Source organism: Asterias amurensis, chromosome 19 (genome assembly GCF_032118995.1).
Source record: "Asterias amurensis chromosome 19, ASM3211899v1".
Lineage (NCBI taxonomy): Eukaryota > Metazoa > Echinodermata > Asteroidea > Forcipulatida > Asteriidae > Asterias > Asterias amurensis.
Window position 1 is genome coordinate 7,482,819 of NC_092666.1, and position 27,816 is coordinate 7,510,634.

The following is a 27,816-nucleotide window of genomic DNA, read 5'->3' on the forward strand; positions in this document are numbered from 1 at the left end:
TACTTCAAAATGTAATAGACTGATTGGTTTGATTCGCCTCATCTCTGGCAACTGTCCTTCGTGCGTATCGCTCCATTTGTTCAAGACTCTTGTGCAGCCCATCTTGGACTACTGCTCACCCGTCTGGTGGGTTCACCGTAAAAAACACATCATATCAATCGAATCGGTACAGCGCAGAGCCAGCAGGATGATACTTCGGCAAACATATATGGAACAGCCTTATCAAGAAAGACTGAAGACTCTGGGTCTTATGTTGCTGTCTGACAGAAGAATTTTTTAAACATTTGCTTTATTGTAAAACTGTTGATGTCCACTCGGTATAGTTTTATGAATGACTTAACTAATCTGTCTAAAGTTAACTCCCGTCACACAGAATTGCTCACTTTTCATCATCTAAAACCTAGGACGGATGCTTATAAATTTTCTACCATTGTTCGCTTTCCTAAAATGTTCTCAGAGCTCACTTTGGATACCAGGAATGTTTTGATTTTGGAGGGGTACAAGTCCTTTCGTATGAAGCTGAGGGGGGAATTTTTAGTATGTTAAAAGTGCTAGTGGTTTTAATTGTCTAAGGGGTCTTTGTGCTTTTTGGGTGGTGTTTGGGGAGGCTCTCTGCTATCATTGTCCTCGAGCCCAGTGGGTTGGCATGAATCTGTGAGGGTGCACTCTGTGCCAATTTTATTTTTTCTGTTTTTTTTTAGTCCATTCTATGTTTTTTATTATTTTCAATTGTTGTCCCTTCCTCTTATCGCTGCGGTGTTTTGTTGTGGGTGTAGTTTTTTGTTTTCAATAGTCTGATTTTGTTGTGTTTTAATGATTTCTATTGTGTGATTCTTAAATGTTTCAGTGCAATCACCTTTTTATATTGTATAATTATATTTTTATCGTTGGCAGGGGTCTGGTTTTACACATCTTTTGATGACAGTTTTATACTTTTGTTTTAGCCTTGACAGCCCCTGTACAACTTGCAACTATTGTGTATGTCTAAAGATTTAAAATAAATAAATAAATAAAAATGCAGCAAATGTTTTGTCGGGCGGCTGATACTGGTATTGGGAATAGTGTCATCATTTGTCATTTCAACTTGGTTTACAAGGGGGTCTGATATTTAACGTGGGGGGGTCTGGCAGGCCTAATGCAGCAAAACCTTTGTCTGGTGGCTGATACTGGTATTGGGAATAGTGTCATCATTGGTCATTTCAACTTGGTTTTAGGTGGTTCCTCAGATGTTTAACCCAGGAGAGGGGGGGGGGGGGTGTCTGGCGGGCCCAATTCAGCAAATCTCAAGTCTGGTGGCTGATACTGGTATTAATTATAGTGTTATTGGTCCTTTCTCTATCTGGTCATTTCAACTGCGGTTCCTCTGTTGTTTAACCCAGCTACTAGCATACTTGTTGTTATTAAATTATGGGCTCTTACGTTTTAAAAGAATACCAGGTCGACGCGTGGGGTCAGGGCTGGAGCTCCAGAAAGAGGGTGTTTTTAGAATTATGTATTTCAAGAGGCAGTATCACTGAGTATGGATTGAATTTTTGGTGCATCTTCATAAACCCTTGGGAGTATCAAGAAGACGACAGGCCTAACCATGCCGGATTAACATGAGTTGAGATTTGTGAGTTTGGTGTTATTTACCGAGCTTTGTTTGTTTTGATTGGCTGTTTGCAGGGAAGAGGTTTAATCAAGGAAGAGGCTTAGTGAGAACAATGAAGAGGACAAGTAGTTTATTTATTTGTTTATTTATTTATTCACCCAGGCTTTAAAAACTTCAAAACACACAGCAACAATAAGTAGAAATGTATAACTTTTGCATTATTAGTAAAATAATTAGAGACATATCAACAAAAAGCAAGCAGAAGCCTATATGGATTGCCCAATAGGGAACCAAATCACTATTCAGTTCTTGAATTGGTCTCAACATTTTGACTAGCTTGCTCTAGCCATCGTCAAGAGACTGACTCCGGGGTAGTGCAGTTAATTATGATCCTATAAAGCTAAAGTAGTTGTCCCAGCCAATTTTCTATACCTGCGCCAGGGTATATTTACAAAGCAGGACAGTTCTTTTCAGAACAAGTTTCCTCAAAATCTGATATTCTACTCTTTGCGGTAGTAAAATAAAGCAAGACAGTTCTCTAAAGAACAAACTCTACCTGGCAAGTAGAAACACACATGGTGTTTGTTACCGCAAACCAAATACAATTGATACCTCACCATGCAAAGCCTAAATTCTTTTGTACCCTTTTCACTGATGAAAGAGGTTTCTAAAAAAAGTATTGCCTTGTTAGTGATTTCCAATCCATGTTTAGTTTCACCTCACATGTAGGTACTTTTTTCCCCAAAAGACTTCGTTGGATTAAAACACAAGTGCTTTATTTGTCTTTAAAAAGACAAATTTGTCTTTAAAAAGACAAATAGGTAATTAATATCTGCAAATTATTTATTATGGCCCATCAAAATGAACTAGGCATTTCTGAGCTTTTAAGAAACTGGTGATGACTGTTAAATGTAATACTGTAAAAAATTAACTATGCCTAGTGCTAGTGATCAAATGCACCCAAAACATGCAACTACACATGTAGATCATTCAGACTGAATTTCTTCGTTTAACAGCAGCTGATGTAAATTTGTCCGATATTTGTTGTCTATTGTAGGTTGCGTAGAGAAGCCCTACAGAAGTACATTCGGCGAGCAGTAGCATCTAGACAAACGGTAAGTACAGTCTTTCTAATGATTTTTCTCCTGTAGATGATCAGCGTATATTAATAGAAACATGAGTCCTTAACCAATAGTTCTTTTCCTAACCAACACTATTCAAAAAGAGACTCACACGGTGTTATCACAAAATGTTCTTATAGTTATAATTCCACCATACAAAGTTTCAAATTCTACTAATGGTGGTGGGCATCAAATAGGTGGGGGTGGGGTGTGACAAGGGGAGAGGGGCACAATATCAAATGTCCCCCCCCCCCATCTTTTTGACCACCTTGATCATGAAGCCAAAGTATTGCACTGTGTAAGACCAACCCTGTGTCTCGCCATGGGCATTAATCCTGGGGGCTAAGGGACCTTGTCAAAACTCATCCTGGACAGCCAACGGACGGGCGCCCGTCCAGGACCAGGTTTCTGTCCCATGTTCAATTCCCTTGTAGTGATTACTTTATCGGACGGGCTATAGGACGAGCTCGCAGTGACTGGCCTTCACCAGAGATCATTTGTTTACAAACGGCAGAGTGTTTAGATTGCTATCTACTGGAAAACAAGCAGGGGGTCTCCCGAGGGCCAGAGTGCGGTTTCACACTGGGCTTCAATGACCTTGAGTATTTACTACAGACAAATTGGTCATATCTTAAGCTCTCTGTGCATTTCAATTTGTAACTTTTTAACAGGATGGGTTTCAACGTTTTTATTTCAGTCTGTGGACAAAATTGCAATTGTCTTTATTGTCTATGTTGTTCTTCTGCGTCAATAAAAGCTTATTTAATTATTTGAGATCCTAGAGAATCAGTTTCAACATATCAACAAGAAAAGTTTTCGAACAAACGGGGTACCTTGTTTTATTAGAGTTTGGAACAATGAGACGGATCCGATTCTCGTATCTTTCACTATTAATGGTCAACTTAAACTTGAAGGCACTCGAATGTAATTGTGTTGCATCAACCCCCCAAAAAACTCAGTTCATTACAAAGTTTAAATCGGTCGGGGTGTTTTTAATTACAGTATATATACTTAATTTAACTCATTATCAACAAAAGGATAGAAGTTTTATGCACTTAAAATGTACGCATTTTAAATAGATATCTTACAATGGTATTTTCAAAATTGTACGCAGTGATTATAAAATGTTAAAAAGCAAACGGTTCTTACGGTATATATTTCCTTAAAACAAAAGTCACAAACGTCAAATGATGAATTAGGATCAACACAATAAACAGTCAGTTTTATGTTTATGCGTGTTGGTGCCATTCAATCTAGTGGGACAACCCCTTTTAAAATCTTTAGATTAAAATCTAATTATTTGAGAAATCCATGTTATTAAACAGCACCTTTACAATGATGTATCCCTTTTGATGCATCGTGATTGAATAGAAATTATCCTGAAAGTAATTTAGACAATAAATAACCTTGGAACATCACCCCACAATCCAACAAGTTTAAAGTGTTAAGGTCCATTTTTGAAGGGTATAAATCTTTGAAGGGAATTTCCTGTGTATGAACGGGTGGCCATGATTAGCATCCATGTGGTTATTTTTCAAGATGGTGGATAATTTCACCAATATTGCAATAAGTTTTCATTTGATGCTTTATATTTTTCATTGGTTTAATTTTTATAAACCTATACAATTTAGGAATGGAGAATAAAACACTGTTAACGGTTTACATGAGCTATGCTAGTATAATCTTTCCTACAGTGACCTCCAAACAGTCAGTCCAGACTTGCCCCAAACCGCAAACCCCAGGTTTGTTTAGTTAGTGTTTAATGAGCCAGTGAAACCGCAGAGCGCTCAGTGGGGTGCCTTGGGTACTGTGTATCGGACGGGAATACACATTTCATCGTGTGGAACCTTGTTCCATATGAACTCCCATCCTGTGGCCCGTCCGACAAAAATGTGACATCGGACAACCTCGTCCTGTGGTGTGTCCAGGATGAGTTTTGACAAGACCCCTAAGGATGACACAACTTTTTAGAAGGGTGGGGGACACTATATCAAACGTCCCCCTCTCAAAATTGACCGAAGATTGCACCACAGAGCATCTAAAATGCAGAATTTTCCCGTGCCTATAGACGATGTGACCTCTGACATCACACGAAAACCATAACATAATTCGCGCGCATACTGCCAGGCAAAACCTTTGTGTTTTGGCAGCCAGCTAGAAAGTGTACGCAATCTTACTGTGACTGCGCAACTCAGGTGCCCGGCGAAACATGACGTATAGAGTGTTTTGTCAACAGAGGGTGGTTTGAATGTAAACATGGTCACATCGTCTATAAGCGGGCCTGGACCCTATGCTGTTTGGCTTCTCACACAAATGCTCAAACATTATGATTGATGCCATTGACGGGACACAGGGTTTGGTCTTATACGGTGCAATACTTGAGTTTCAAGATAAAGACAAGTCATTAGATACGGCAAACATTTGAGTTTATGCCCTCCACCCTTCAAAAATGGGGGGGGGGGAGGGGGGATAGTCCCTTCCACTGTTTCAAGGGGGAGGTGCAATTTTGTCAACGTTTGAGCAATAGTGTGAGAAGCCAAACAGCATCTAGGATCCATTTTTTTGTTTTGTGCATTAATATCTCGCAACGACCGATTGAGCTCAGATTTTCACAGGTTTGTTATTTTAGGCATTTTGAGATACACCAAGTGAGAAGACTGGTCTTTGAAAATTACCAATAGTGTGCAGAGTCTTTAGGCGAGCCCGGACTCATTTGCCCCCTACAACTTGTGTCATGTATGTAGATCCGTACTTGAAGATGCTGTTAACTCAAAAGGTTCTACTGCTGCTCACATTTTAAAGGCTTTGCTCTATTCCATTCTTTTTGCCTCTTGTTGACAGTTGCCCTAAGATTGCACCACAGAGCATCTAGAATGTGAACTGTTCCCAGGCCCTTAAACGGGCCCGACCCACGCCGTAAAGTTTTCACACGAGCATGCTTATAGATCCGCACATGAAGATGATGTTAACCAAAAAGGTTATACAACTGCTGCTCACATTTAAAAGGCTTTATAAATGTTCTGTTCCATTCGTTTTGCCTATTGGCCTAAGTTTGCACCAGAGAATCTAGAATGCAAAGTTTTGCCCAGGCCGAAAAAGGTTTTGCGTTCCGCTTTATAGCATGCTCCATCTTTAATTGGTTTGCCCTACCAACAAGCCCCCACCCCCTTTATAGAATTTCCTGTCTTAATCCACCCTTGACGATGCTAGGAATGAACCGCCGTCTGAGCATTATATGTAGAAATAATTTGTATACGCAGCTATAATTGAATTGGTTTTTAGCTAATAACCAGGATAGCAATTAAATGGTGCATCATTTGTCATAGCTCGAAATAGCCATTAAATTCCAAGATCTCAGATGGGGCACATCTTCCCTCAGACTCATAAGATTGCACTAGAGAGCATAAATGGCCTTAAAATTTTCCTGGGGCCCTTAAGCGAGGCGGGACCCCACGCCGTAGATGGTATGACTAACGATGTTCCTCCCCCCATCTTTCAAGACAGATTGACGTCGATGCTAATGGTCACTCTAAACAAATTATAACATTATGAATGTTTTCTCATTTTCTCAGTTGCACAAAACCCAAGAGAGCAAAAGAGCTGAGCTGGAGAGTCAAATGAAGGATAACAGGAAGCGGAGGAAAACTCTGTAAGAGACACTGTTTTTTTTCTTATTCAAGATTACATCTCAGCAACACCGTACTTAAGGGTTTGGATACCTTTTGTACAACACAAAACTCAATGTCAACAGATATACATTAAACTATCCGGTTTGAAGATAATGGTGGTAGAAGGCTTCTAAAATATTACTTGCCTTGCTGAGGTTGTAAGTTTTGAGACATGAGTAAAAAAATATTATGAAAGTAGTTTTTGTTTCATGAAACAAAAGTGATCTTAGCATGTAAAACGTATTTACGCTACTCTCCTGAAAACCTTGCTGTTTGATTTTGCCTTTTGTTTTCTTCGCAAAACTTTAAAACTAATGTTGCTAAAATTGTATAGTACATGTACATCATTCACAGTGCATAGGGATTTATGTAATGGGCAAAATTGTTATACAAAAGGTACCAAAACCCTTTAAAGATACAACTTTGTACTTGTTTTTGAGATCGTCATTCCTTTTATCGATTGTCCCTGAATGAGAATGCATTTATTAACTCAACCATTTCTGGGTTTATAATTTGTTTTTAACCTTTACACTGATGTGTTTTAACCACTGTACCCTGTGAAAACAAATATAGTATGCAAATCACTCGAGTGGGATTTGAACGCGCGACCTTTGCATTGCTAAAGCAGATGTCCTACAACTAGACCACCGAGCTAGCCCGATGGCTAGAGGCAGCTCAAATCCTGGGTTTAAAAAACTGACTGACCCATAACCCTATTAACAATAAATAATTGTAGTGCCAGTAGTAAAAATTCTTTTTGTTACTGTCCAAATTGCTTGTATTAGAAATGTAAAGTTATTGTGTAATGTTTATTTTCATCTGCAGCACGCAGCAGCGCTGGAGTGGGAGTGAAAAGATCACCTTTTGTCACAACAGTGGAGTCAGTGCTACTATACGGAGATGAGACCTAGACCCTAACCACCAGGATGGAGAAGTCTCTGGATGGTTGCTACACCAGGATGCAGCGTATGACCCTAAACATCCCCTGGCAAGACCACATGAGAAACTCCAATCTGTATGCTGGCTGGCCAAAGGCTACAGAGAAGATCCGTGAACGCCGCCTCAAGCTTGCTCGGCACTGTGTCCGCCACTCAGAGCTTGCCCCTTGCCCAATCATCCTCTGAGAGCCCACCCAAGGCAAGGCTTCTCGTGGGAGAAGATGACTCTCCTACCTAGACACACTGAAATGAGACATCGGCTTGACCAGCGCTGAAGAACTACGCTCCTTCATGCTGGACCGGAACATCTGGAGAAAAATCACTGAGCAGGCTCGAGCCTCTAGATGGCGCTTGACTTGATTGATTGGGAGTATGATTCAAACTGCGAACAGCTCATCAGGCCTCATCCAAAACACCTGTAATCATAGTCTATAGTGATGGTACCCAAGCCCATCAAGAGAGCCCCATAGTCTGCCGACCAGAACACCAATGGGAATCTTGAGGTTCAGGTGGTCACCAAGCAAAATCCTAAGGAGAGGTCAGATAAGACTGGTGAGGTCCACCATTTTGAAGTCCAGTCGCTCAGACGACGTCATTTTTGTCACAGTGATGAATTTGGTAATGCTTCACCAAAGTCAGTCGGTTCAGAGCCTCCATCGCCAACACGATCAACGGAGAAATCTCCAAGAAAAGATGCTGTCATCCCATCACCTTGGGGTTCACCACAGAAATCCCAAGGTGATGAGCTCTCTGCAGCGTTTCCTGGTCATCACACCAGAAGCATCAGCCATAAGAAAGTACCGGAAGAAGGCGTCAATCCCGAAGTTTTTTAAACAGGTTTTATTGTTTTGTTATCCTTGAGTTTTATACATATTAACTGCAACAATGACGCTACAGTTGTACCAGTTGCTTTTAAATGTATTAAACCACCTCAGATGTATAATTATTTAACTTGGCTTTTAAGACACTGGACACTATTGGTAATTGTCAAACACTAGTCTTCACAGTTGGTGTATCTCAACATATGCACAAAATAACAAACCTGAGAAAATTTGAGCTCACAAAGTTTTATACTATCACCCTCTCCCCATTACTCATAATCAACTGGTATGCAGTGCTAACCCCTAAATGAATTAGCACCGTGGACTTGTTAATGCCTTTATCAAATTATGTGACAGGATGCCATACACAAAGCAAACCCTTTCCATGTTATATGGGATAGTAGGGTTTGTATAAAAAGCAAAACTTATAACAAGGAACAAAGTTAACTTACTGTTTTAAAGGCACTGTACACATTTGGTAATTACTCAAAATAGGCCTTTATTAGCATAAAACATTGTTTGGTAACGAGCAACGGAAGACTGTTGATAGTATAAAACATTGTGAGAAACGACTTCCTATAAAGAGATAATTTCTCACTAAAATAATATATATAAAAATTGGCCAGAAGCACACTATTTTATACAACAAGGGTGATTTTTTCTTTCATCAGTTTCTTGCAACTTCAATGAACAGTTGAGTCCAAATTTCCACATTCTTGTTTCTTTATGCATATATGTTCGGATACACCGAGTAAGAATACTGGTCTTTGACAAAAACCAAACGTGTTCAGTCCTTATTGTTTTTTTTTTTAAATTAAGATGCGTACTGCCTGTGATAGTATTAACAAACCATGCAATGTACTTGTACAGTAGCATTAACATCAGTGCCCAATTTCATATAGCTACTTTTAGCAAGCACAAACCATAGAGTTATATATAAGAACTAGAGCGCGCACTGACCTATATACGCGCCCCGGTATGCGAGCAGGCGGCCATTTTTTAAGTTGACAACACAGCTATCTCACAGCGTGTGTTTGTGCGGCCATTTTGTAAGTTGAACAAACAGCATCGCGTGAGTGTGAGTGTAGTGCTCTGAAAACCTGTTGTTTCCAGTCCGCCGTTTCGAAAATACCAGGGTCTTTTCGAAACGCAGGTATTTTTACAGGTCAGGATCCAAAAGTACTTAAAGTCTGCTATATCCATTCGCCGTTTCTAAAACGCCCAGATAATTCGAACCCTGATGTTGTAGCGCCACCAACTGGCGGTGTATTCCTCGGCTGCTGAAACGGCGGAGATCCTGAAACTGGTCCGTGAACTGGACCACACAGCCGGTGTGTATTTTCATAATTGTAAGGGCCTACAATAAGTATTCTGGCAAGGGAAGATCTATTAAGGTATGTTATGGAAAACCAAAGCAAAATTATTTATTTTGGTAGCGTACCTTACTCCAGTCATCAGTGTTCAAACAAGAGTACTTCTTTTATTGACTCGAAATTGCCCAACTTTAACTTGCATATTCCTTTGTAAAGTACATTACTTACCAATGCATAGTACACAGTACATGTGTACATCATAAGACATGTGCAATATTACCAGATACAGTACTTCTGCAGTATTATCTAACCAGCACCAATAAAATGCCTAAAAACTTTACAAATGGTCACTCAGGATTATGTTACACTTTAAAAAAAGGTCGGAAAAGTTTCCGTATGGCGCCACCACTTTTTCATTCGAAATAAAATAATATAGTATCTAATTTACCTGATTGATATATCCCTTTTTGTAAAAATGAGTGAAAAGGTGGTGGCGCCATACGGAAAGTTATCCAAATGGTCAGATTTAGCGGAACTTGAGTGTAGTAGGCAACAAAATAGTTTGTTAATTCGGTTCACAATTACTGACTGAGCATTTTGATTGACACCAGTATTAAAGGAACACGTTGCCTTGGATCGGACGAGTTGGTCAAAACAAAAGCGTTTGTAACCGTTTTTTATAAAATGCATATGGTTGGAAAGATGTTTTAAAAGTAGAATACAATGATCCACACAAGTTTGCCTCGAAATTGCGTGGTTTTCCTTCTACTATGCGAACTAACATGGTCGGCCATTTATGGGAGTCAAAATTTTGACCCCCATAAATGGCCGACGTGTTAGTCGACGAGGTAAAAGGAAAACCACGCAATTTCGAGGCATGTTTGTGTGGATCATTGTATTCTACTTTTACAACATCTTTCTACCCATTCGCATTTTACAAAAAACGGTTACAAACGCTTTTCAAAGACCAACTCGACCGATCCAAGGCAACGTGTTCCTTTAATGTTGCACTATGTCTATGAGTATGATTGAATGATGATGATGTTGTTTTGCAGAATTATTATGGGCACCTGAGTGGCTGAAAGGCAGTGGACACTGTTGGTAATTGTCAAAGACTAGTCCCCACAGTTAGTGTATCTCAACATATGCATAAAATAACAAACCTGTGAAAATTTGAGCTCAATTGGTCATTGAACTTGCGAGATAATGAAAAAAAAAAACAACCTTGTCACACGAAGTTGTGTGCGTTTAGATGGTTGATTTCGAGACCTCCAGTTCTAAATCTGAGGTCTCGAAATCAAATTCGTGGAAAATTACTTCTTGCTCGAAAACTATGGCACTTCAGAGGGAGCCGTTTCTCAAAATGTTTTTTACCATTAACCTCTCCCCATTACTCCGTACCAAGTAAGGTTTTGTGCTAATTATGTTTTTGAGTAACTACCAATAGTGTCCACTGCCTTTAAAGTCAAATTTGAAAAGTGGCAAAAGCCCATTCACCCAATTCCAGAACCTTGGGAACTAGCACTTAAGCATCACATACTAGTTGCGATACGTAACTCTCCTCCCGACGGCCGCCAGGCCATAGGGTTACGAGATTCTTTTGATCGGAAACAGTTGATCTGGTCCAACACATACAATTTCGACAGCTAGTCACCAGATTTGCCCCATCTTTACCACTTTCAAAAATCATGACACAAATTCTGAGGGTATGAACTTAATCCGCAATGTCTAATGCAGCCTTCCATAATACTCAAAACACCATTTAGAATATTTTTCGAAGAACAATGGACAAAAACTTACAGATCCTGGAGCGATTCCCAGGTTCATATTTTGAACCTGTCGCATCAAACGCATTATTTTGTTGATGGGCTAAATGGGCTAAACCATTCTGTAAAATGGTTCCTGACCATTGAAAGTAAAAGTTAAACTTTTTTTCGTTGGAGCAGGTGATACTCTTTGAAATACCATTCACTCAAACAAATCTATTTTTTTATGTTTGGGGCCAAACATCTGACATAGCATCTTTTAGCCGCTCAAGTGCCCTTAAAGGCAGTCGGACACTGTTGGTAATTACTCAAAATAATGTTCAGCACAAATCTTTTCTTGGTGACGAGTAGTAGGGAGAGGTTGATGGTATAAAACATTGTGAGAAACGGCTCCCTCTGAAGTGCCATAGTTTTCGAGAAAGAAGTAATTTTCCATGAATTTGATTTCGATACCTCAGATTTAGAACTTGAGGTCTCAAAATCGACCATCTAACATGTCCTAACGCACACAACTTCGTGTGACAAGGGTGTTTTTTCTTTCATTATTATCTTGCAACTTTGATGACTGATTGAGCTCAAATTTTCACAGGTTAGTTATTTTATACATGTGTTGAGGTACACCAACTGTGGAGGCTAGTCTTTGATAATTACCAACAGTGTCCACTGCCTTTAAATCCTGTGAATTGAGTCAACCAATTATTTTATTGCATACTAATTCAGGTTCCAATAAATCTGACCATTTGTAAGTAGTTAAATACTTTGTTAGTGCAGTTTAGTTATTTTAGTGAGTTTTATTGTGTCCATATTATTTAGTGATTTATGGTTGTACATTTACTCTTTTTCGATGTGCTTTTTACATACATCTAGGCCTAAATCCCATGCCATACTCAAAATTCATCAAGAGGGACTAATACAATACATCAGGCCTGTATGCTATTGCTTCGTTTTTGAAAGGGCAAGCGCACCAAGGCATTTTCTCTTGGGAAAAGGGGAGGAAATTATAAATTTGCACTGGAGCATTTCAAGGGCACCAAGGCAATGACCAGGGGCCAGGGAGGCAATCGCCTTTGGTGCCACAGTGAAGTATCATACATCTAGGCCTAAATCACATGCCATAGATTAGTCCAAATTCATCATGACAGACCAATACAATACTACATGTAAATAGCTTCATACATGTTTTACTGTTAGTTCATGTCAGCGCTATGACAGAATTAGTCTTTAAACAATCTAGTAATCTGCAAAAATAAATTAACTGATTTTTGTCTGTCTTTCTTCTTACATAATTTACAAGCTAGATCCCAGTGTAGCCGTTAACATCCCAATGTCAACACGCACACAAGTAAACTTTCAAGACGTTTTCCTAAGCCCAAGACAAAACAGGTGTCAAGGACATCCCTGTGTAGGAAGAAGCATTCTTCGCCCAGGTCCGGTGAGAAGGTGGCTCGAAGTAGGGAGACGTCTCACAGTCGGGATTGAGAATCGACAAAATTGGAGGAAAATACACCCTGCAGAAGAATGGATACAATGAGATTGCTGTTGTGGCTGAGTGTGAGGTAACTTTTACAAGATTCAAATCCATCAAAGTCAACAATCGAGCAAAGCAGAGGTTACTTTGTATTGGGATTAGTGTTGTGGGTCATTTAAACATGGTTTTATTAGGCTACTCTGATGTGGGGGGGGGATGTGTCTGGCAGGCCTAATGCAGCAGAAAACTTGTCTGGTGGTTGATACTTATTGTATGATGAATAGTGTTATTGGTCATTTCAACTTGGTTGGAGGTACTTTCTCAGATGGCAAACCCAAGGAGAGGGGATAGAGGGTGTCTGGCAGGCAAAAAAGAGCAGACAACTTGTCTGGCTGTTGATCTTTTCTTTGAAATAGAGTTACTGGTCATATTCAACTTGGTTTCAAGTGGTTACTCCAATGTTGGGTGAGGGGGGGGGGGGGGTGTCTGCATTGTCTGGTGGCTGATACTATGTATTCGGTATATTTTTTTGGTAATTTCAACATGATTTCAGGTGGTTACTCTGACGGGGAGGGGGGGTTGTCTGGTGGGTCTAATGCAGCAAAACTTTTGTCTGGCGGCTCATACATGTACGTTGTTTAGGAAATAGTGTTTTTGATCATTTCAACATTGTTTCATCGGGTGGTTCCTCCGATGTTGGGGGGGGGGGTGTATGGCAGCCTAAAGCGGCAGACAGTTTGTATGGCGGTTAATGCTTGTATGGAGAAAAGTGTTATTACTAATTTCAACTTGGTTTTGACCAAGAGAGGGGAAGGGGGTGGTGTTCTAAGATGGTAAACCCAGGGAGGGGGGGGTGGGTGTCTGGGCGCAAAATGCAGCAGACAATTTGTCTAGTGGCTGATACTTTTCATTGGCAATGCTGTTATCGTTCATTTGAACTTCGTTTCAGGTGGTACTTCGGGGGGTGGGGGGTGCTTTCCATGGCAGGCCTAATGCAGCAAAGCAGAGTCTACTTTGTATTGGGATTAGAGTTTTGGGTCATTTAAACATAGCTTCATGGGGCTCCTCTGATGTGGGGAGGGGGGAGGTCTGGCTGGCCTAATGCAGCAGAAAACTTGTCTAGTGGTTGATGCTTGTATGAAGAATAGTGTTATTGGTCATTTTCAACTGCAGGTACTTTCTCAGATGGTAAACCCAGGGAGAGGGGATATAGGGTGTCTGGCAGGCAAAATGGGGCAGACAATATGTCTGGCTGTTGATCTTTTCATTGGGAATAGTGTTACTGGTCATATTCAACTTGGTTTCTAGTGGTTACTCCAATGTTGGGTGGGGGGTGTCTGCATCCTTACACAGCAAAACATTGTGTGGTGGCTGATACTATGTATTCGGTATACTTTTTTTGGTCATCTTAACATGGTTTCAGGTGGTTACTGTGATGGTTAACCCAGGGGGTGGGGAGGAGGGGGGTGGTTTTCTGGCGGGCCTAATGCAACAAAACAGTTGTCCGGCGGCTTATACATTGTTTAGGAAATAGCGTTTTTGGTCATTTCAACATTGTTTCAGGTGGTTCCTCCGAGGGTGGGGGGGGCCTAAAGCTGCAGACAATTTGTCTGGCAGTTAATGCTTGTACATGTTGTATGGAGAAAAGTGTTATTGGTCAATTCGACTTGGTTTTGACCCAGAGAGGGGGAGGGGGTGGGTGTCTCTTGAGGCAAAATGCAGCGGACAATTTGTCTAGCAGTTGATGCTTTTCATTGGGATAGTGTTATTGGTCATTTCAACATGGTTTCAGATAGCTCCTCCGATGTTGGGGGAGGGAGGGGGTGTGTCTGGCGGGCCTAATGCAGAAGACATGTTGTTTGGTTGTTGATACTGGTTGGAAGAGTAGTGTTTTTATTGGTCATTTCGACTTGCTGGGAGGTAGTTCCTCAGATGGTAAACCCAGGGAGGGGGCGGAGGAGGTATCTGGGCGCGCAAAATGCAGCAGACAATTTGCCTCGTGGTTGATACTTTTCATTGGCAATGGTGTTATTGGTCATTTGAACTTGGTTTCAGGTGGTTCCGATGGTGGGGGGGGGGGGGGCGGTGTTGTCCATGGCAGGCCTAATGCAGCAAAGCAGAGGATACTTTGTATTGGGATTAGTTTTTTTGGGTCATTTAAACATGGTTTCATAGGGCTCCTCCGATGTGACGGGGAGGGGTGTGTTTGGCTGGCCTAATGCAGCAGACAATTGATCTGGTGGGTGATACTTGTATGGAGATTAGTGTTGTTGGTCATTTCAACTTGGTTGCAGGTATTTTCTCAGATGGTAAACCCAGGGAGAGGGGATAGAGGGTGTCTGGCAGGCAAAATGCAGACAATTTGTCTGGCTGTTGATCTTTTCATTGGGAATAGTGTTACTGGTCATATTCAGCTTGGTTTCAAGTGGTTACTCCAATGTTGGGTGAGGGGGGTGGGGGGTGTCTGCATTGTCATGATTGTCTGGTGGCTGATACTATGTATTCGGTATACTTTTTTTTTGTTTTTTTTTGGGGGGGGGGTGTCTGCATTGTCATGATTGTCTGGTGGCTGATACTATGTATTTAGTATACTTTTTTTGGTAATTTCAACATGGTTTCAGGTGGTTACTCTGATGCTTAACCCAGGGGGCGGGGAGGGTGTTGTCTGGTGGGCCTAAATGCAGCAAAACATTTGTCTGGCGGCTCACACGTTGTTTAGGAAATAGTGCTTTTAATCATTTCAGCACTGTTTCATCAGGTGGTTCCTCCGATGTGGGGGGGGGGGGGTGTATGGCAGCCTGTCTGGTTGTTGATACTTGTTTAAAGAATAGTGTTATTGGTCATTTTCAACTTGGTTGCAATTACTTTCTCAGATAGTAAACCCAGGGAGAGGGGATAGAGGGTGTCTGGCGGGCAAAATGCAGCAGACAATTTGTACGGATGTTGATCTTTTTATTGGGAATATTGTTACTGGTCATTTCATTTTGGTTTCAGGTGGTTCCTCCAATGTGGTCATTTCAACATGGTTTCAGGTGGTTACTCTGATGGTTAACCCATGGCACGGGGGGGGGGGGGGGGGGGGTTGTCTGGCGGGCCTAATGCAGCAAAACATTTGTTTGGCGGCTCATACGTCGTATAGGAAATATTGATTTTGGTCATTTCAACATGGTTTGAGGTGGTTCCTCTGATTTTTTTTTTTGGGGGGGGCGTGTCTGGCGGTTGATACTTAAACGAAGAATATCGTTACTGTTCATTTCGACTTGGTTTTAGGTGGTACCTACAATGTTTGATTCAGCTCATTATATTGCGTCTTTGTTGGGTGTCCATGGCAAACATCCATATCTGACTATGTCAGGTTATCCAGTAAATGTTCTTGTACTCAAATATTGGTACCTTGTTCGTTTAACCAAAGTGCTCTGGGCTCTGGATGAGACAAGACCAACACAACTTGAAAAAGAGTCAAGGAACGGAACTGTTATGTAGGTTTTTAACAAACACAGATAGAGATGATGAATATTTAACAGCATCATTTAAAGACAGTGGAAACTATTGGTAGTTGTCAAAGACCAGTCTTCTGTATCTCAACATCTATTATGCATAAAATAACAAACCTGTGAAAATTTGAGCTCAATTTGTCGTCGAAGTTGCAAGATATGAATGAAATAAAAACACCCTTGGCACACGAAGTTGTGTGCTTTCAGATGCTAGATTTCGAAACCAAGAGGTCTCGAAATCAAATTCGTGGAAAATTACTTCTCCCCATTACTCAATACCAAGTGAGGTTTTATGCTAAAAATGATTTTGAGTAATTATCAATAGTGTCCACTGCCTTTAAAGGCAATGGACACTATTGGTAATTACTCAAAATAATTTTTAGCATGAAACCTCACTTTGTTACTGTTGAATCTTCTGTTTATTCGTTTCTAAACTACAAATCACAATCCCACCGGCACATGCACACACGACCTTTGACCTAATGGTAATTAGACTAGCGCTGTTTGTCGCTCGTAAGCACAACATCCGTCCCTTTTTAGACAAAATCTCAACTTTTGTAAACAATGGGAAACAACTGGAGATAGCCTAAATTGCTTAACAGTAGCCTACTTTCTGACTTACTACATGTATGTTTCTGACAAGGCAATTTCTACAACTTGTTTAAAGACTTGATTGGATGCAAATAAAGTTGTTATATCAGTAACATATGCGTACAATATAAACCACTTTTTTTTTTTAGTTTAAACTTTTAACTTAGCAGTATTGAAAACGGTCGTGCATTAATAAAGACCAACTGCTTTTTAATACAATGAAAAACTTTTAAACAAACTTTAATAAACAAAGAACAATGCTTTCAATGTTTTCAATGTATTCTCATCTTCAAGTTCAAAGTTCTGTCCAGTTCATTCAGTTTAGAACAAAGTCTTTGTATTTCGGATGCATGCCACACTGTCTTTTGGGTCTGGCAATGGTGGGGAAGATTGTTGGTCCACGACAGGTGGGGGGTCGCGACTGAATTGGTATCTGCCAAACTCTGAGTCGGGGAAACTAAAATCTGTTCAGGGACAGCACTTCCGTGATCCATTTTGGATGGTTGAATGGCAGGGTCAGACAGTGGCATATCCGCGTCATGTGCAGTTTGCATAAACTTCTTCACATGGCTAGTGTTTCGCGAATATTGAACACCTTTCAGGGAGGCAACTATGACACTATTGCCAGTTTTGCCCACAATTGTGAAGGGTTCAGGGTTGAACGGGGTAGAAAACTTGTTTGTTTTCTCTTGTCTCACAAGGACTTGATCACCGACTTCCACCTCAGAGTATCTTGCATTCCGACGAGCGTCCGTGTAAAGCTTGGCTTTTCCTTTGTTTTCGGCATCGTGATCGCGGACTTCCAAGTCAGAATGATTCTCGGCCTGAAACACTGGTAGTTTTCCGCGCATTTTCCGATTGAACAACAACTCGGCTGGAGTTTTCCTTGTGGCGGGGTGTTCAGTAGCGCGATACTTTGTGACATATTTTCGTAGTTCCTTTCGCCAGTTTTGACCTTCGGCCTGTGCGATACGGATTCTTTTCATGATTGAGTCATTTTGGCGTTCCACTTCGCCATTCGCTTGAGCCCACTTAGCTGTGACCTTGACATGGTCTATACCGTTCTCACAGAACTCGCGAAACTCATGAGAACGGAACCGTGGACCATTGTCGCATTTCAGTGTCACTGGAAGTTCATGACGGCTGAAGATTTCCTCTAGGGAATCAATGACTTTGTCTGCGGTAGTGGAACTCAGTATCTGGTACTCATAGTATCGGCTGTAGTTCAATAACTACTAGAACGGAATGTCCTGATGGAAATGGTCCAAGTAAATCAGTTGCTAAGTCCTGCCAAGGACCGTCAGGGAGTGTGGTTGGTCTCAGTGGCTCAGGGGGTCAGGTCGTGCTACAATTTGACATCCATGGCACGATCTGCAGAACTTTGCGGCACCTTTTTCCATTCCTGGCCACCATCTTTTGTGCGAAGGTTTTGCTTCGTTCCCACAATACCAAGGTGACCCTCGTGCGCAAGAGCTAAGGCTTGTTGTCTGAGTTTCTGTGGTAAGACGATACACGTTCCACGTAATATCAGCTGTCCGATGACACATAGCTCTCCTGCAATCGGCGCATACGCCTTACAGTTTTCAAAGTGGCCGGTTCGAACTGCTTCTCTTAACTCTGCTAGCTCTTTATCCTCTGCGGATGCGCTTTCAACTTGTTTCGTTGTCATAGCACTGGGTGTGGCAGAGATGGCTACAAAACGCACATAGTCCTCTGCCCTGTGGTCATGCTTGAATTGAATCTTTTCCTGCGAAAGCCGGGACAAAGCGTCGGCAATGTCATCGCCTCCAGGGGTGTATACAACTCGTGCACATGGTTTAGATCGGGGTCCATATATCGCCTCCAATGGTTTGTGATCAGTCAGTAGTTCAAAACTGCGACCATCGATGAATGCGTGAAATCTTTCACAAGCCCAGACGAGTGATAGGGCTTCTTTCTCTGTTTGCGAATATCTCCTCTCGCAATCTGTCAGACTGCGACTGGCATAGCAGATCGGAACTAAACCGTCGTGTTGTTCCTGGACTAAAACGGCACCCAGTCCTACTGGACTCGCATCAGCTATCACTTTTGTCGGTGCGTTCTTGTCATAGTACGCGAGCGTGGTTGCGTTTGTGAGGCTCTCCTTTAGCGAATTGAAGGGCTGTTCGCTCGTGAGATCCAAATTGAAATGGAATTCCTTTCCTGGTTAGCTTTCGAAGTGGATCTGATACTGTAGCAAAGTTAGGTATGAATCTGCTACTAAACCCAACGAGGCCAAGAAAGCTTCGAATCTCTGAGACGTTACGCTTCTGCTACAGCTCTTATGCGCTCTTGTGTAGGACCAATGCCTTTCTCTGATAGTAGGATTCCTATGAATACCAACCGACTCATGTTAAACTGGCACTTCTCTTGGTTCAAGGTAAGACCTACCTTCTCTAATCTGCGTAACACTGCGAATACTCTGTTATTGTATGTCTCCTTGTCAGACGCATGAACGATGATGTCATCTGAGATGTTTTCCACACCTTCAAGTCCCGCTAGTGTCTTTGCGATCATGTATTGGTATTGCTCACTGGCAGAGCTAACTCCAAAGAGTAGGCGTTTGTATTGGTAGAGACCGCAATGAGTAACAAAGGTTGTGATCCCTCGCGACTCGTTATCAAGTTCCAACTGGTGATAGCCCCATTTGAGGTCGAGCTTGCTGAAGAACTTTGATCCATTCATTGTCTGCAACAGTTCATCTACTGTCAGAATTGGATGACGACCGCGTATTATCGTGTCATTAGCGCGTCTCATGTCGAGGCAGAGTCGTATGTCACCATTCGGTTTTGGCACGGTGACTACTGGATTGACCCAAGGGGTTGGACCATCCACACGCTCAATGATATCCAGATCCTCCAATTCATGAATCTTTTCCTCCACTCTACTGCGTAAATTGAATGGAGTGCGTCTTAGTGGTTGTGCTACTGGCTTTACAGAGGGGTCAATGTGAAGCTTCACTTGTTCAGTTTTGAGCTTACCCACACCTTTGAACACATCTGGAAATTGCTTATTGAACTGGGTCGAGCCGTTCTTTGTGCGCTCATCAATACTGGCTACCGCTGTGGTGTGTGGAGGACCGTTAGCTGCATCCACTCCAATTTTGAGTACACCCAACTCCATTGCAGTAACTTTGCCTTTTATGACAATGAATTCAGCTAGTACAGATTTCCTTGATATACTCGCTTCACAGCTGAGGAGACCTTTCAACGATAGGGCTTGGTCAGCACCGTATGCCCACAATTTCCTGTTTGGTGGGGCGACACGAGATTCACACTTAATTTTGGCATTTTTCAGTGATTCCCATGTATGTTCATCAATAATGTTGCTCGTGGCCCCAGAATCAATCAACATGTGAAGGTCAATTCCACCAACAGTTACCTTCATCTTATTCGAGTAAGTATTCTCATGAATGAGAAATGCATAGTCATGCGATGGTTCTGAATCAAGATGTTGCTCACCGATTTAGTTGACTGTTGGCTTGGACTTGGTCTTGCAGACTTTGGCCAAATGATCTCTTCCAGAACATTTTTGGCATGTCTGGCCACTTGCGGGGCACTTGGGGTCTCGACCAAAATGCCCAGTTCGACCACACCTGTAACAAGCACCTTTGGTAGTCATGGTAGTGGTTGCGGATTTCACTGAGTGGTTTTCCTGTCTCTGATATTTGGATTGTTGGGTCCATTTCTTAGGCTTGCTTGATTTGTCATGAAGCTTTGGTTTCCTGTCAGACACCATGTTGACAGTAGTGTCAGACAGAGAGGTTTTGCTCTTGACAGACAGTGCAGCCATCTGACTTTCTACCTTTTCACATTTATCAGCTACTTTCATTGCCTTTGCTAAAGTTAGTTCATCCCCTGCTTCCAATAGCTTGCGTCTAACGTAATCAGATTTGCACTTACTCAGCACAGCATCTCTTATCTGGTTGTCTTTTTCACCTCCAAAATCACAGTCTCTATAAACTAGCCGCTCTCCGAAGTCTGGTTACAAATTGTTATACCGTTTCCCCTTCCTTCTGGACGACTTAGTGAAAAGTCTGCCGTGCAAATGCTGCATTTTTCTGCGACACGAAGTATTTGTTCAGTGCGGTTTTGGCAGCTTCAATATCAGTAGTTACGCCCGTGTCCGGTAGTGTCAAGAAAATGTCCTGTACGTCCGGTCCGGTAAGATGGAGCATTAGTGCACGTCGTCGTTGCTTTACCTTCGGTGCCGTGGTGGACCCAATACTATGGCCTTTGCCGTCTGCATACAGCTCGAACGACATTAGCCACCTTTCCCATCGTGGTCCAAGGGTTGCTGGCTCCGAAAAACAGTCAAATATGGGGATTAATGTTTTCTCCATGATTTTTCCGGATTATCCTTGTCGCCAATGTTGAATCTTCGGTTTATTCGTATCTAAACTACAAATCACAATCCTGTCGGCACATGCACACATAACCTTTGACCTAATGGTAATTAGACGAGAGCTGTTAGTCGCTCGTAAACACAACAGTAACGAGTAATGGTCTAGCAGTTAAGAGCGGCAGATTCAAGCTCTGGCGTTAGATCAGTAGAGTGTACGCAGATGTGAGTCCTGGTCGTTACACTTGTGTTCTTAAGCAAGACACGTAACCATATTGCTTCATAAAAGTTGGGGAGGTAGTGCTTTCTGCTCTTCCAGCCAGGCTTCAGATAGATTATACCCAAGTCTGCATCTGTATGGACTGTAAAGGGGGTAATCCTGTAGAAAAACAGTTGATTGAAGGCAATAACTTGAAGTGGCCTTCAGGCCATGTGTGTCTGGCGACACAATTAATGTGTTGACTGACAAGGCTTGATTGTTGTAATTATTAGTAATGATAACTGTTTTCATGTGCTATGATGGGTTTTTCCATGTTACATGTAAATCTTATTTATTTCAAGTGGCATTCTTGTAACCAGACGCATTTTTAGACAAAACTCACAAATCATTTATGACTTGTAATTGAAGAACACTAAGCAACTCATCCTATCTTTGTTTTCTTTGTGATCACCCAGTAGGTTCCTGTAACTATCAACCGATATTTGAGAGATGACCAAAGGGAGGGAGTGAAGTTCTTGTGCCAGCATTATAAGATGGGCGAGGGTGCTATATTGGGAGATGGCATGGGAATGGGAAAAACAGTTCAGGTACGACTAATTACTTGTTATGAGTGTTAGGGCATCAAGCAGGAATATTATCTGCTTTAAAGACAGTGGACGCTATTGGTAATTGTCAAGGAACAGTCTTCGCACTTGGTGTATGTAAACATATGCATAAAATAACAGACATGTGAAAACTAGAGCTCAATTGGTCGTCGAAGTTGCAAGATATGAATGAAATAAAAAACACCCTTGTCACACGAAGTTGTGTGCTTTCAGATGCTTGATTTCGAGACCTCAAATAATAAATCTGAGGTCTTGAAATAAAATTCGTGGAAATTACTTCTTTCTCGTAAACTACGTCACTTCAAAGGGAGCTGTTTCTCGCAATGTTTTATATTATATAACACCCAAGCAGATTCTTGCCATTTGATTGCAGGATTGTCCGTCACGTGTTAGCAAATAATCTGAGGTCTTGAAATCAGATTCATGGAAAACTACTTTTTACTCGAAAACTATGTCACTTCAGAGGGAGCTGTTTCTCACAATGTTTTCACAATGTTCTTTATTATCGAACTCTCCCCATTACTCGTCACCAAGTAAGGTGTTATGCTAATTACTTTTTTGAGTCATTACCAATAGTGAGCATATGAACTTCTCTTTACAAGGATTTCACTTACTTATTTTTCTGCTCTCATATTTTTCTTGTTAAGTACCAACACCCACCACATTGATAGGTGCCCAGTCCTGCTGTGATTTATTTCGTTATTCATTTTTATTTCAACATGTCTTGTAATGTTTTGTATTCAGGGGGTGTTGCTAATTTATCATCCGTCTTCTTATCTGTATCTCCAGGTCCTTGCCTTTTTTATTAAACTGTGCTTGGAAAGACTGGTACCAGGGAAGACTGCCCAATACGCTTGCCAGAGTTTTTAAAGAAGGTATTGTTTTCAAACGAATCCATACAATTCATATAATTCATTCGGATTACAACAATAGCTGATGGTACTGTACTTGTTTGTAGATTACAACAATAGCTGATGGTACTGTACTTGTTTGTAACAATAGAGAAAAACAAAATAAATACAGACAAAATAACAGTTTGTGAAGATTGGTATAAAAACCTTGTTGGTCTTTGACATTGTAAGGTTGATTTTTGGGGGTTATAATTGTGCAGTATTTCTATCTTACGTGACATTTTGGTTTATCTTATTTCATTTTTTTTCTCATGTTGTGTGTGTGTTTTTTCGGCATGTTCTTACTGTATTTTTAACCAAATAACTTTAATCAGTCAATCAATCAATCAATCAATCAGTCAATTACTCAACTAATGCTAGTTGTTTATTATACAGAGTGCGATCCACTGTATAACCAGCCGTTGATTTCACCAAACTCTTTCTAACTTAGGATATAATCTAATGGCTTAGGACGAGTTAAGTTCCGTAACCATACTAGTTAAGACACATTGAACCCTTCCTTAAGTTGGGATGAGTAACTTGTCCTTACTCTAGATCGGGATTAATCCTAGACTTGTGGACAAGTCGTTAAATTGGCCCCACGCGCTGAGATAGTGCTCGCATGAGAGCACTCTCGCGTGAACTGATGGTTTCCGATTATGACTCTGAGGAGTCATAATCGAGAGAGAGCACTGTCTCAGCCCGAGGGGCAGATTTAACGACTTGTCCACAAGTCTAGATTCATCCTAGACTTGTGGACAAGTCGTTAAATCGACCCCACGCGCTGAGGAGTCCAAATCGGGGAGCCATCAGTTCACGCGAGAGCACTGATCTCGTGAGAGCACTATCTCAGCCCGAGGGGCAGATTTAACGACTTGTCCACAAGATTAATCCTAGACTTGTGGACAAGTCGGTAAATCGGCCCCACGCGCTAAGGAGTCGAAATCGGGGAGCCATCAGTTCGCGCAAGAGCATTGATCTCGTGAGAGCGCTATCTCAGCCCGAGGGGCCGATTTAACGACTTGTCCACAAGATTAATCCTAGACTTGTCCACAAGTCTAGATTATTCCTAGCTTCTTTTTTTTTATTGCCGGCGTTTGCAGCAAACTTCGGGTCAGGAAAGTGTGGACTTGGGGAAATTGACATGGCAAGGCTCCCCACTATATCTCTGAATTGCTTCAAGTTTACACTTTGTCATGGAGTCTTTGATCATGTTCCATGCTTCTCCTCATTGAACCCCAGTCTCAACACTCATGGAGTGACAGGTCTTTTTCTTCAGCTTTGCCATGCATCTGGAACATCATCATCATCATCATCATCATCGTCGTCATCATTCTCTTAATACATTATGGGGACGTTAAGCTGCCAAACCAATGGGTTCTAATGCTCTTCGCCACAGCTGCCACGCAGATACTCAAAGTCCGCAAGGTAGGCAGGGGCGGGATCCTCCCCGTGCGTCGACATTCAGCTTAATGGTCACATGGGAAGGTGTATCCTCTGGGATGTCATCAATGATGGTGGTCTCCGAGATTGTTGCATTAGTGATGAAGTAGACACTTTAGGCTGAAGGCTTGGAGCCTTCCTGTGTCGTCTGCCCGGAGTGTCCATGTTTCTGAGCCAAAGAGTAGGACGAGGAGGACACAGGTAGTAAATACCTTCAGCTTGGTTGTGAGCTTCAGGCGTTTGTTTCTCCAGACACAATCTCATTGGCCAAAGGTGGATGAGGCAAGTCCAAGACGTCGGAGAATGTCGGGGGAGGATGAGCCGGAGGAATGGATGTCACAGTCGAGATACCTGAACTTCTGTGTAATTTGGACAGAGTTACCCTCAACGTTGACTGAAGCAGGTGTTTGGCGGAGGTTGGTACAGTTCTGGATCTTGGTTTTTGCCCATGATGTGTGCATCCCCATCATCTCAGCTTCTTCCTCGAATCTTTGGAGTGAGGAACAGTGCAGCGTCGTACTGGCACTCTCTACCACTTAATCTTGGATCTTTTCTTTGTACCACAAAATTTAAATCTAATCAAAACTTATCTTATGCCACAGGTTTTCAATTAGGACTAATTTTGTTGTGTCTGTTTTCTTTAATTTTGTTTTTGGTTTTTACTACGCCTTGAACACCCAGCATGGTGGATATGTGCACATTACAAGACTTTAGTTTTATCATTACTTTTAGTTAATACCAGGCAGGCCAACCAAGGGTATTTTTTAATTTGGAAAAGAAAAAGAGCTAACACCAAAACAAACCCAGTCAATTAATTATTATATTTCTATCGGATTTCTTTATTTTTCTTAGATAGCCAGCACCACATACTTCTTCGCAAGAGAGTACTCTTTCCAGCCAATCAAATGGATCACTACAAGAAATCTCGCTTGGCCAATCAAAGCAAGCCTCTTATAAAATGAATGAAACAACGGCTCAGATTGGTCAGACACCTAGACGAATCAGGAGGTATGATATTCAACCCTGAACTATTAGTAATAAAAAATGGTATAATAATAATAATAACAAGTTCTTATATAGGGCATTTCACAATAAACCGTATCAATGCGCTTTACATTAGTCCCCTGGTCATTGAGCCAATAAACATCCCTTTAATCTTTCTCAGCTCCCATTAGGGAGTATACAGCCCCGAGCTGCTGTGCACTCCAAAAGCTTTTCATTCACAATATCAACCTCTACCCTGGCAGGTACCCATTTATACCCCTGGGTGAAGAGAAGCAATTATAGTAAAGTATCTTGCTCAAGGACACAAGTGTCACGACCGGGATTTGAACCCACACTCCGGTGAATTCAGGCAGAACTTGAATTCGATGCTCTTAACCACTCGGCAGTGACACTCTATGATAAACAAGTTTTATTTATCATTTCGAAAATTGGTGTGACTTCGAAGTAAAAGTAGTGACATTTTGTGAAGTTATAACACTTTCAAGTAATGTGTTTTAATGGTTTTCAAATTCGAAAACAATCTGTTTATTATGTCTATAACACTCATGTATGCAACTATGGTGAAATTGGCGTTTCATGCATTTGTCACTTATTATTATGTCCTGAGTAGCTCGGACATTATTTTATTAAAAAAGCACTGGACACTTTTGGTAATTGCTCAAAATAATTGTTAGCATACAAACTTTTTTGGCAACAAGCATTGGAGAGCTGTTGGGGAGCATTGTGATAAACAGCTCCCTCTGAAGTAATGTGGTTTTTTAGAAAGAAGTAATTCTCACTGAAATAATTGAATTTGATTTCATGACCTCAGAACTGATTTTGAGGTCTCAAATTCAGGCATCTGAAATCACACAACTTCGTGTGACAAGAGTTTTTTTCTCCCATTATTATCTCACAACTTCATAGTATGAACAGTTGAGTTCAAGATGTTGAGATACACGTAGTGAGAAGACTGGTCTTTGACAGTTACCAAAATGTGTTCAGTGTCTTTTTTTTGACAAGGTTGGATTGAAAATTGCAACCAAACTTTCTATTCAGTCCTGCTAGGGTCATTTTTTATTTGAAGAAATTAATCAATGTATTTAATTCAACTTTTTTCTGTTTTATTAAAGGCACTGGACACTAACGGCAATTACCTAAAATAATTGTTAGTAATGGAGAGCTGTTTATGGTATAAAACATTGTGAGAAACGGATCTCTCTGAAGTAACGTAGTTTTTTAGAAAGATGTAATTTCTCGCAAAAACATTTGCATTGAATTCAAGACCTCAGCTGAGTTATCAGCTGATGTCTCGAAACTTTTGCGACAAGGGTGTTTTTTTCTTTCATTATAATCTTGCAAGCTCGATGACCAGTTGATTTCAAATCTTGACAGGTTTGTTATTTAAAGCATATTTTGAGATACACCAATGAGAAAACTGGTCTTTGACAATAACCAAATGTGTCCAGTGCCTTTGAACATTTCAAATGTAGAGGCTAGTTTAATAATGTTTGATGCAACTTGTCCTCCGTCTTTATGCATTGAAATGTATGTAATAAGATTGTATTTCTGGCTTGATCTGCTGAGTGTCTTGCCATTTACAAGATGCCAAATGCCAAGTCTCTGTTTTAACTCTGTAAATAAAGTAAGTTTTTAACCAGTTTAAAAAACGGGTTTAAATGTTACTTTTAATCTTTGGGCCACAACCCCTCTTGGGTTATAAACTTAGGCATGTTCTTATAAGTCTTAGATAAAAAAACTTTTATTCAAAGGCCACTTTCACTATTATACTATCACCCTGATATTGTTTCACACTCAAATAACCATTTTCTCCTGCGTATAGGATGCCGTGTATCTGAGCTTTAAGGTAGACACCAAATCACATTAAATCTATCTGTGTGGCTTATTTGGTATCTTAGAAGTGAGAATCATGAATTTAATTTTAACAAACAATTGATATGGTGGTAGGCTTTTAATGTATATTGTTGAACCGCCACATTTATTTGGTTGATTTTTCCTTACATGCCAAGTGCCTTGTATCTTGTATGCAGGAAAGGACTGAAAACAAATCACTGAAATCATTCTGATCGGTAAATTTTACTGTCCAAGTTCTTGGTCTACGTTCTGTTTAACTGGGGTCCCTTGCTTAATTTTAGCATGGTTGTAAACTGTAGCAATGTTTAACAAAATTTCGCAAGAACACTTGGGCAGTAGAAACAAATTGTTGTCCTTTCACATGACTACATCTTTGTAAAATTTAACAACCATGCTACAATTTAGCAATGGACCCTTGCTAAAAGTGCTCTCGTGTGAATTAAGCTTTAAGTGTGATCTGTAAACTCGAATAATACTTCTTGTTTTACGAGTCGATATGGTGCTACCTAGGTGTCTGTAATTTTGGACATTCTCGTTTCTTGTTTCGTTTTTGTTTTAGTTAAAGGCAGTGGACACTAATGGTAATTTCTAAAGACTTCTCTTCACAGTTGGTGTATCTCAACATTATATGCATTAATTAACAAAGCTGTGAAAATTTGAGCTCAATCG

At 41.0% G+C, this 27,816-nt stretch overlaps 1 long non-coding RNA gene and 1 pseudogene across 1 annotated transcript; both read left to right on the top strand.

Moving 5' to 3' along the window:
- Window positions 1-6,346: 6,346 nt before the first annotated feature.
- LOC139951399 (uncharacterized) lies at window positions 6,347-12,708 on the top strand (annotated as a pseudogene).
- Window positions 12,708-27,642, top strand: LOC139951400 (uncharacterized). The gene is made up of 4 exons (XR_011787762.1): window positions 12,708-12,774; window positions 21,806-21,937; window positions 22,745-22,830; window positions 25,141-27,642. It is a non-coding gene; the product is annotated as an uncharacterized lncRNA (long non-coding RNA).
- The last annotated feature ends 174 nt before the right edge of the window (window positions 27,643-27,816 follow it).